The sequence below is a fragment of the Pseudopipra pipra genome, chromosome 3 (assembly GCF_036250125.1).
Source record: "Pseudopipra pipra isolate bDixPip1 chromosome 3, bDixPip1.hap1, whole genome shotgun sequence".
NCBI classification, from domain to species: domain Eukaryota; kingdom Metazoa; phylum Chordata; class Aves; order Passeriformes; family Pipridae; genus Pseudopipra; species Pseudopipra pipra.
In genome coordinates, this window is record NC_087551.1 from 12258502 (window position 1) to 12270138 (window position 11637).

At 44.1% G+C, this 11637-nt stretch overlaps 1 protein-coding gene across 6 annotated transcripts in view; it reads right to left on the minus strand.

Moving 5' to 3' along the window:
• Positions 1–11637, minus strand: part of SYNDIG1 (synapse differentiation inducing 1) — a 74707-nt gene that overhangs the window by 48781 nt on the left and 14289 nt on the right. The window lies entirely within an intron of this gene.

Sequence of the window (11637 nt, forward strand, 5' to 3'; positions counted from 1 at the left end):
TAGAACAAGCTTGAAAGAGAAAAAAGCATGAGTTGCTCCATCAGCAATGGGATGCTGCCAGGTTCATAGTGTTAAGGCAGAAGCAGCTGCCCAAGCATGTTTCTCAGATGCCACATGGTTAAGCTGCAGCAATCCTGATCTCACAAAAGTTTCTTTCAAGGTGATTACAAGGACTGGTCCATGGCAGACCTGACTGCCCTGCTGCTCAGCGAGGCCAGTTCTCCATCACAGCTTCCTACTTGCTCACAGGGAGTCCACATGCAGGAACAGACACCAAGGCTGTGTTATTCCAGGCTTTGGAGTTACATCTTTGGTGCAAGAAGGGTCCTTAAAAGCTTTTTAACTCATTCTGGGAGCACCTCCAGCCTGAGATGAGGCAACCAAAAATCCTCTCAAGAAAACTCTTTTGTAGTTGCGTGTTCTTCACTGATTGTAGGAGAAATGCCGTGCAAAATCTGACTGGCAGAAAGGCATCTGTGTCACATTTAAAAACTTAGCATTTTGACCATGGGTTTTCTGTCCCACTGACAAACTTGACAGCCTGTTCAAGAGCTTTTGGCCTTTGGGTCAAAACAACTGCTGAAGTGACATTGCTGTATTAGTGGCCTGTAAGATAGAAACTCCTGAACTGGCTGCTAAGTGTGCAAGTCAGGAAAATGAACCTATGCACAAGAAGGTAAGTTTCTAAACATGCCACGAGCAAGCCACAACTGAGAAGGACCTAGAAAATGCTAGCAGCCCCATGGTATTTGAAAGACTTGGCAGTGGGCAAAGAGACTGCCTCCTAAGACAACCCATTTGGGAAACATGTCAGATGTCATGACCCATCACCTGTTAAGATGTAAAGTCTGCTTTGACATATATTGCTGTCAAGCACCTGCCACAGTCCAGAGGGGCCTGGGAGGCACAGATAGGGGGATAAGACAGGTCCCTCATGCACTGAGATTGTGTGCTGCATGGCATACCAGCAATGCACATATTTGTATCGGTATCACAACTCTTGATGCCTCATCAGAAGTGACAAAGCTCGATTTGGTACAACCTCAGTAAAATCCCACTTCTGAAGGGACACCTGCTGATGCTGGAGTTGGAGTGTTGGAGTTGATGACTTCCCTTTCTGCTTTAATTTTCAGAACAGGCCACACAAGTAATTTTTAATACCAATAGTACTTTCTTTCAAGAGTAAGGGAGGCAGGAAGAGAGAGACAATCCACACTATTGCTGAAGCCATCCCTTGAAACAGTATGCTCATCTGAACAGATGACATAAAAAATCAAAACTGCTTTTGATTTTTCAGTTTTTGGCTGAGTAGTGTGCTGGCAAAGTATCTGTGGAGACTACCTGACTCATATTTCAAATTGTCTTTTTCTTGCAGATAAAGATGAAATGGGACAAAGGTTCCTCAGATAACTTTGATCATCAGAAAATTATCGGTTATGCTGCTTTCCAAAGGGACTAACCATTCTCAGGGTGGTGCGTCACATCTCAGGCAGCTTACGTACCACCTGGAGGTGACTGTTAGTTTGCAAGAGGATAACTGTGGAAGTTTTCTTACTTATGCTACAATGAAAGGTATGTCAAGCATTGGAATAGTCTGCCCAGGGAAGTGGTTGAGTTACCATCACTGGAGGTATTTAGAAGATACACAGATGTGGCACTTCAGGGATGTGGTTTAGTGGGGGCTTGGCAGCACTGGGTTAATGGTTGGACCTGATGATCTAAAAGGTCTTTTCCAACCTAAAGGATTCTAGGGTTCTATAAAAACTCATAAGGCTCATACTAATTGAACAGAAGAGTTACACTGTGAATGCCATTTTGATGGGCCAAGTCCCCACAGTACACATGGGATCCGATGACCTGACTGTTAATTACCAAAAGTGACAGAATAATTCTGATCAGAAAGTCCTGACCATGTAGACCACATATGAACCAGAATGGTGGGTGTATCGGTTCTGGCTGAGATGAAGTTCATTTATCCATAACAGCCCTCATAGTGCTCTGCTTTGCATTGGTAGCTAGACAGGCAGTGATAACACACCAGTGTTTTGGCTACTGTTGAGCACAGCATCAGCACTGTAACACTCATTCCCCAATTGAAGGCAAGATCCTGGGAGGGGACACAACCAGGTCAGCTGACCCAAACTAACCAAAGGGATATTCCATACCATATGATATCAGTTCAGACATATAAGCCAAGGAAAGGAGGAAGAAGGGGGGGCATTCGTTGTTTACAATACTTGCCTGCTGAGGAATTTTGAAAGCCCTGTTTCCTGGGAAGCTGCTGATGGGAAGTAGAGAATAAACCTTGATACCATCTGCTTTGCTTTTGTGTGTGCAAACTTTCACTTCTGCTTTGGTAAACTGCCTTATCTCAACCCACAAGTAATTTTCGATCTTACTCTCTCACGCCTTTTCCAGCTGGGGAGTGATAGAGCAGCTTGGTGGGCATTTGGTGTTCAGCCAAGGTCAATCCACTACAGCGGGGGAAAAAAAAAGTCATAAATCACAGAAAGCAATTCAGCAGCAAAAGGTACCTCTTAACCTTTTCAGCTAAATATTCCTTTCTCCGAACAAACCTTTCTTCCTAACATTGTCTCTTACAATAGGATATCTGATCCTGAGCTTACCGAGAGATCTTCTCAGAAATGTCAGAAACCTTTCTGACACTGGGATAACTGATAATTTGGCTACCTGTCTGTCTTCACTTGTTCCTGGTTCTGCAAGAGCTGCACCCCAAAACTGGAGAAATTAGACATTAGTGTTGAGAAGTCAGAATTACATTCATGAGTTAGAGTAGTTTTGTGTTACCAAACTAATTTTGCATATTCACTAATATTCTTGCCCACAGCATCGCTCCTTTTATGTTTAACAGTCCCTTTATAAATTTATGTGGAACTTTTTACAATTACAGCATTTCACTGATCTGACTAAACGCTTTTAACTCTTGTATAAGTTAGGGAACAGCATAACTATCTTATTTTCAAGATTTGGATGATGAACAAGACTGCACAGACAAACTTTTTCTTTATTTAATGTTAAGCTAGGCAAGTTTAAGCAATCTGAAATAGCAAACCATCAAGTTTTTTTCCCTCTAGATGTCTACCACCAGTGCCTTCTTCAACCAAGCAATAAGCAATTAAAAAAGAACTTATGCAAGCATTAAAAAAAAACCACCTGGCAAAGGGCATCCCTTTCTTGATTGAGTTATTCTGTTCATGTCTAGAGCAAAGATCAATCACACTCTCCTAACAAATTCCAGTTATGCCAGGCTTTTTACTGAGCTGGTAGAAACACAATCGACTCATTCTCTTTGAACAGAGCTCTTCGATCTGTCAGACAATATCACTATCTTCATGATGCTAGAAAAACCTTAGGAAGAAACAAGGCAAAATACATGCTGATGGAGGCTGCCATCACCTAAGTGTCGAGAGAGTGCAGGATCATGGGGTGTCAAGGAACAACAGCAGCAAGTTGACACTCTCTTTGGGACACAGAGGGATTGACCCCTTTTCAGACATGACATCTGGCTCCAGCAGCTTCCACTGCAATGACACAACCACTTCTAATCAGATCAATGCATAGAAAGTATTTACAGAAGGCAGCACCTTTCTATGGTAAGTCAGGTTCTTGGAGACGCATCTTTGCACTTTAATGTGAAAGATGTACTCTCAGCAAGGTCCACAGTCCTTCCCCTGGCCACATGAGCTGCGCTCACTGCAGCCCATGCAAGGTGCTGCTGTGAGAACAGATATCTATACCAATGGCCCTGTAGCAGAAATTACTCATTTGAGAGTAATTTGAGAAATCTCAAATTACTGAGCACATAGTGGGGGTTTCCTGCTTCCAGTGGATTGGTCGTAGCAAAGGCAGTTAATACAGTGACGACAACCCTCCTCATCCCCACTGATTACATCTCTCGTCAACACACTTGGAGTTCAGCTGAGAAAACAACACGGGATAAAACTACCTCAGTACACTCAGTTCTTACACAAGCCTTTTTGTGGCTGTGATGAAGAGGAGGTGACCTCAGGAGAGTAGGCAAGACTGGTGTTAGCAGGAGATGAAGTCCCAGAGGACATCACCCCAGAGCACGAAATTCCTGCAGACAGAACCCTGCCCAGATGAGTGCCAATTACAGTAAAAGACAAAGCAAGCTTCCCTTCCCTTCCCTTCCCTTCCCTTCCCTTCCCTTCCCTTCCCTTCCCTTCCCTTCCCTTCCCTTCCCTTCCCTTCCCTTCCCTTCCCTTCCCTTCCCTTCCCTTCCCTTCCCTTCCCTTCCCTTCCCTTCCCTTCCCTTCCCTTCCCTTCCCTTCCCTTCCCTTCCCTTCCCTTCCCTTCCCTTCCCTTCCCTTCCCTTCCCTTCCCTTCCCTTCCCTTCCCTTCCCTTCCCTTCCCTTCCCTTCCCTTCCCTTCCCTTCCCTTCCCTTCCCTTCCCTTCCCTCCCCTCCCCTCCCCTCCCCTCCCCTCCCCTCCCCTCCCCTCCCCTCCCCTCCCCTCCCCTCCCCTCCCCTCCCCTCCCCTCCCCTCCCCTCCCCTCCCCTCCCCTCCCCTCCCCTCCCCTCCCCTCCCCTCCCCTCCCCTCCTTTCCTCTCCTCTCCTTCAGGAAACAATCCTTTTGGGATTAGTCCTTTTTCCTTCAAAGCAACCAATTCAGTAGCATGAACACACTGCATCCAAAACTAATTTTTCATATGGCCCAGTGGGATCCGCCTCAAATCCAGATGGTCCAGTGGGCTGTCTTTGACAAAGACCAACACATGATGCTGCTTTAAGATAATATGTGCTGTTTCCCTCCACACAATGCCTGTCTCAGTAATGTGGTTAAACATGATGCCCTATTCTGACCAGCACACTGCATCCTTTTGCTCTATCGCAAGCAGTCTGAGTTCATCTCCATGCAGCAGATGTCAAAGGCAACATGCGGGATGGTGACTGTCCCACCAAAGGTGTAGTTTATCACTGCTCTGCCTCAACACACTTGTCACTGAGCAGCATCTCACTGATGATCTCTTACTTAGGAGGTGATGTCTCTAAAGCCTGTTGCCGTCGTGGATTCTTTGTCCTAGTAACATATTATTTATTTTGCTGTTTATTTATTCCTTTTTGACATTTTGAGTTTTGCAGTTGATCTCCTTCAGTTTTAAAAATATTTAAATGATTCACAATCCACTAACTCTGATCAGCTCCAGCTCCTCGTTTCCCCAACTCCCAGTCTAAAACTTGCCTTATCAGTCAAGCAGCCAGCCTTGCAAAATGGGCTCACAGAGGTCTCTCCTTGCTTGGAAAGCTTTTCATATCTAACTTTGCAAAACCAAAACACATCAGGGGCTAAAAAACCTGGATGCAGCTGTCCAAGCCCTTTCTTCCTCCTGTCCCCCTGGATTCTGATCATCTCACTTGGGATGTTTTCTAGACACATACAGCCAGTCTGCCCCTAGCTCCTCAGTAACTTGCATCCAGCTCATTGCCACTGGAAGGGGATTAATGCAGACAGCAATAAACAGATTCACATTAAAACAGGCCAGCTGCCATAGTCCCTAAATCATATCCTTTCTCAGGAATCACAACCATAAAGTAAACATCCCTAATATTTGTATGAGTGATAGGGTTTCCCAACAACCCTTAGAATTCATGGGGAAGTCACATGCCTACCATCGTACACTCATGGCTGGCAAGTGGGCCAGCAACCACTACAGAGAAGTGACGCTCAGCAGTTTCTGCTGTTAGCTGTTGAAATGGGTGAAGCTGCAGTGAATTCAATGCACTTCATTGATGCTGTCCTTCGTGGCATGAGGCATCACTCCTGCTCAGGGAGAGGAAGACCTCCACAGTCTGCAGACACAGGTTACTGCCAGGGGAACCAGAGTGCATGGTCCCTGCAGAGCAGATGGTCTCAGGACTGTCTGTTAAGGAAGGTTAGAGAGATACTCCTCTTCACTGAGCCACTTCACCAGGGAGAAGCTGCTCAAGCTAAGGCAGGTGGGGTGGCCCTTCACAATTGTCCTCTTTTTGCTTCAGGGTTGACACAGCTCCCTTAGTGGTGTAGTCCTCAAAGAAGTGTGCCCCATCTCCACTTTCTGTAAATGACATCATGAAGTTCATACAGAGCTCCTGCCACTTACAGGCTGGATCCCAGAGACCTCACTGCAGAGGGTTAGTCTGAAATTTCAGGCAAGTGATGATGAAAAAGAGAATTACCATGGGCCCTGGCTGCTATTAACAAGATTCATAGGAGGGCACACGGAGACTGCTGAAGGTGACTTCCCAGCCGTGCTCCCTTCACCTAGAGCTGGCTAATAGAGGTTAATATCCCTTGGCAGAGCTCAGTATATCCAGACTTTTTTCCTTTAAAGGAGAAAAATAAATCAAATGCAAATGAAGTGTAACCACTCTTGTCATCTGTTCCTGTGAATGGAATATAATGTAATAATGTTCCTGTGAAGGAACTCAGGGATATAAAGTGTGTCCTGTGGCACTGAGCAGCATGACAACATATCTGAGTAACCAAAAGAAACTAACACAATCTACAAACTTGAATGGGTCTGAGTCAAAACATCTTCAGTATTTTCCTGTGCCCTTACCCCATGTCCCTTCTTTACCCCGCATATTCTTCTGAGCATGTGCCATGAGACAAAAAACCCAAAAATTATCTTCCTAGATCAACTACATGTCCCTAGGTGAGCTTGGGCAGGACATTTATTGCCCTATTTTCTTCCATTCCCGGGGCACAGAATGGAAAAAATACTGTTTACCCACTTCACAGGAGTGCAACCATGGCCAGTGAATTAACTCGTGAATACAAGGTGCAAGACCCTGTCTTTGCCCATGTTGCAGAGCTCTCTGGAAGAGGAACCCTATCATACTCAGCTCCCAAGGGGGCGTTCAAACATGTTTTCTGGATACCTACTCCCAGGGAAGGCTGAGGACATAGCAGCACAAGTGTTATCAGCACAATTCAGGATCACCAAGTGCAAGCTAGAAGCATTGACAGAAAGCATGCATGTCATGGGACTTGATGGGCATAAATCTCCTAAGGGCCTTCTTTTCATGTTGCAGAAAAAACATGACCAGGAGGTACTTGGGAATGTTGAGAAGAGGGGTTGGCTGGAACAGGATCCACCTTCTATCTCTACACTTTCATGCTCAGGTCCAAAGGATGAGTTTCACAAAAGAATCCAGCAATTTGCAGGGAAACAAAAGAAGAAAGGTATAGCTTGAAAGCACTACATTTCCTTTCTTCTTTTACTGCCCAGAACATTCTACTTATTTTGTTTCCAAAGACTGTTTTGGAAATTGCTGGGAAAAAGAGCAAGAGTTTTAAGAGAGAGAGAGAGCAGATGTATTCTTTTATGTGACACATATAAATAATTTAATTTGTTGCCATGAATAGCTTGGGTTTCTCTAAATAAGCCATCTATCTAGGGGTTAGAAGGGAAACTAGCAGTAATATGGAGTAATATAGGAATGTAATATGACAAATTATGTTTCTGGATAAAAGATGGCACTGCATTTATACATGAACTCTAAGAGAAGAGTATTTCAGCATTTAACTCATGTCATATTTCACTGCCACCATATCGGACAAGTCGTCTATCTATTTACTTGTGGCATAAAGAACTCATAAGATATTTATAAGTGATCCAGAGATACCTAAATAGGGAATCATTTGATTTCAGAGATAGGCACCAAAGAGAGCAGTTTAAAGCCCTGACAGAATGTGCAGCCTTCTGCTTTCATGCTTGGTAATTGCTGGAGCAAAGCAGGGCTGTATATGTTAATGAGATCTGCTCCAGAAATGTTTTTCCCTCCTGACAATTATGATTTTCTTAGGCAGACTGAATAACATTACACCAGGACCTGAGAAACACTCCTACTAAAAAAAAACTCCAATAAGTAAGTTAAATGTGCCCACATTGTTGCAGCAATATGTAGGACCCTTAGAATGTCTCCTGCTACATCTCCCAAGTTCTTTGGAGTCCCCAGGCTCGGGGAAGGGAAGAAGGAGTCTCCTTCTAGGCAACTTGTCAGTGACATGCTGAGCTGGATACACTCATCCTGAAGAGGGTCACAGGTAACAGAGCAGCAACTCCTGCAACTTATCTGGATCAACTCTTCAAACCAAAACCAAATCACTGTCATTCAAACCAGTTGGGTTTTTCAGAACCTTTCTTTACTGCAAAGTTTTGTGCAAGAGAACAGCAACCTTTCTGGTTATCAAGAGCCCCACTCTCTTCAAAAAACAAAATCCTGGTAGAAATAGTCTGGCTAGCAATAATATTTTCTGCATGTGTCCCTCCTGAAAAGATTGCACGGAGGGAGTCACTACAAAGCGATGAATTCAATTTTTTGGCATTTCTAAGAAACTAAATATCCATCCTGAAAGACCCTAGGCAGGCACTCTGCTATTAGACAGGCAGTGCCACGGAGACATGGGGGAAGAGAAATGACTCACAACGCCATGGTTGTTCTGTCTTCCAGAAGGCATTTTACTGAGATGTCCAAGTTGGGAATCCATACTGACACATGGAGAACAGGAGGTAGCCCTCAGTTTTCAACAGACAACAGCTCTTCTGCACAAAGCTCCCCTATTTGTTAGTGTTGCCAAAAAGGGGCTGTTTTTACAGTTTTCTCCCAGAAAGAAGTGACAAAGCAAATACGTTACAATAAAAAACCCTTACAAGAACTGAGCCCTGAACTGCTCTTACCCTATGCAGCTCTCATGCCTTGATGAACTGTAGCATGACAGTCAATGCAGCATGATATGCAGCAACGTCTGCATCCTCAAGAGTAGAATCAAATCCTTTAAGGCTCTCACTGTGGTGAAGCAAATCTTGCACCTCTGCTATATCACGTCTCCCATTGCTCCCCTTCTAACTTCTTCTCTCAGTCCTGGTATTAACCCTTTCCACTCCACTTTGAGTCTGTTAGTAACTTTAAAAAGTATTTGCTTCTTTTCAGCAATTGTTGGGGAAAAAAATTTTACTAGTGGGACACACTTGTGCTGTGTGATTCAGGTGCTGTTTTTCTCATTTGGACATATAAGCAAATTTTTATGTAGTTAACCATCTGGCATGGTGCACTCCCCTGTTCAGTGTCTGCTGTCCTTAAATACTTTTATTCCATTCCTGGAGTCTCAACACATGAAGTTGGGTCTCTAAAGAACCTCTGTATTAGTCAAGCCCAGGAGGCCCTCATGCATCTGGCCACAATGATACCACATGTGAACCAGAGGAGCAAAACACAGCAGTCACCTTTTCTGCTGGTCTTGTGCTGCCAAATGCATCTCTCCTCTCCTACCCATCTTTCTGCATGACCAGCTGCATCTGCAGAATTTGGACCTTCCTGGAATGGAAGTTACTCCTCATGCTGAGATTCCTTGTGCTGAGCGCAGCATGTTGATCATTTGGATTTGGTTCACAGAAAAGTGTGAAAATCACAGTGCTGTACAGGGTTGACCAAGTAGAACAGCAATGAAGATGTATACTGGGCTCAAAGCATAGGCTTCTAGCAGTGCTCGTGGTTTCAGCTAACCAGGTTCTTACCCAAATCTTGCCTTGTTTTCTCCTCCCTTGCTCTATTCTCCTAGTGGAGAAGAAACCTTGATAGAAAGGAAGATGCATGGGTGGTGTGTATTTTGTGAATGTCTTCCTCTTCTCAGCACTTTGTATATGTAGGTCAGGATGGTTGTCCATACACCTCTCTGTTTATTAGAGCAGTAATATCCCAAAGGGTTAAGTGAGGGTGGGAATCCATGATGCCAGATGCAGTACACCCATTTAAGAAGTGACATGTATGATCTCAGAATGCTACAGTCCAGAGAAATAGGTCAGAAAGAAGAAGGAGCCCTGGAAAAAGATGCACACACTGTCACAGCATGGTACCAAAATTTGCAAACACTGTCTCCTTTCTCCTCTTAAGATCTGAGACAGGGAAGGAAGTTCTACAGCTGGTTTTTTAAACACAAATGTTCTTTATGAAAAGCTGATCAAGCTCCTACAGCACTACTTTGAAGAGATTGAGGTTTCTATACTGCAAAGACACTTTAAAAATCCCACCAAGAAAAGTATTTTTGGTAAAAACATTTTTCCTTATCCTGCTTATTTCCCCAGCCTTTTTTTAGCTTGTTCTCCAACAGCTGGCTAAGGAAGGAAGGTCTTGTTGATTTGGATTGAGAAGAGGGAGACTTTTTTTTACTGCCTAAATGCCAGGCCAGATGTGTCAATCACACCATTAGGCAATTACGTGTGCTGCAGTCACTTGTATTACTACTGCATGAGAGAAACTGGGGCAAAAAGACAGCAACTAGGGATTTTGCTTTGATTAAGAAAATTATACTTCCCACAGTCAATTCTGAAATGCTGTAGAAGGGTGTGATTCGAGCTAACACCTCACATGTCTCAGAGAGAAAATTTTTTGTCTCCCTGTGGATGCATTGAATACTGCATTACTGGCACACACTGGGAAAAACACTTCTCTCTTCCATAGTTTGCCCCATTACTTTACAGTGAGCAATTAAGGAAGCACAGGAATCCAGAAGAAAACACTGTATTTGGATCTAATGAAGTGTTTCCCTCCCTCAGAAAAATATCTTTTATTTCAGAGACATGGGATTCATTGCAGCTTGAAACCCAAGGACTGCTGATTCTGTGTCCAGTCAGAGACAGAAATGTTATGTGTTTGAGCTAGTGTGAGAGACTGGATTCAAATCTCACTGGATTCTTTACTGGGTCAGAAAAAACTGTGTATGTGGGGGGAAGGGGCGTGAGAGCAATAATTCTCTATTGTTTAATAATGTTCTATCGGCCTTTACAATGTAAGTTTCTGTTAAGGTAGTTGCAGAATAAGCAAATTTCTGAATGCTTTAGTTAAAGCAGCGGTAACATGAGTATCCAGGTTTTGGATAAGAGATGCTGAACAAAGGTGCTTTACAACCACCTGTAAATACGCTGCTCAATGGACAAGGTCAAGTAGAGTTCAAGCTCCAAACGACCACCAGAGACCACTCAGGTTCCACCAGAAGACCCCTAGTGACCAAATAAGGACTTCCGAAGAACTTCTTAGAACTAATTAACACATGTATGAACTTCATAAGAGAAGTAGTGAATATGTAAGATATTTACTGAATATGTAAAACTGTGAGTAAATATTAGCTACGCTGAGCCAAGAAGGGACACACACATGACTAGAGGAGCGATCCTCCTGTGTGTTCAGTGCTGATAGTAAAAGAATGCCTGACCACTAATGCTCACAGATTGAGTCTTAGAGGTTTCTTGTTGTTGATTTACAGTAACAGGCCAGGTTGAAGCCCATATGGCAGGGCCGGACATGGCAACTCCAGCACGGAAGCCGCATGGCAGATCTGTCAATCAAAGGGCCTTCCTGGTAGCCCACCCATACCATGCCCCCTTGAGCCTCTGATTACCTGCACCACCCCTCACTCTGGCCTGGAGGGCTCTGAGTGGGCAGTGAACCAGACCCTGGGAGGGGTGGCCAGAGTGGCCAGACAATATAAATACAAGGGCACAAAGTCTCCACTTCCTTTTTCTCTCTCTTCTGTGGCCGTCACCATGTGAAGGATTCTCGGCAGTAACTATTTTTCTCTTATTCTAATCTCTTTCTTTACTCCTTCTCTCTTCT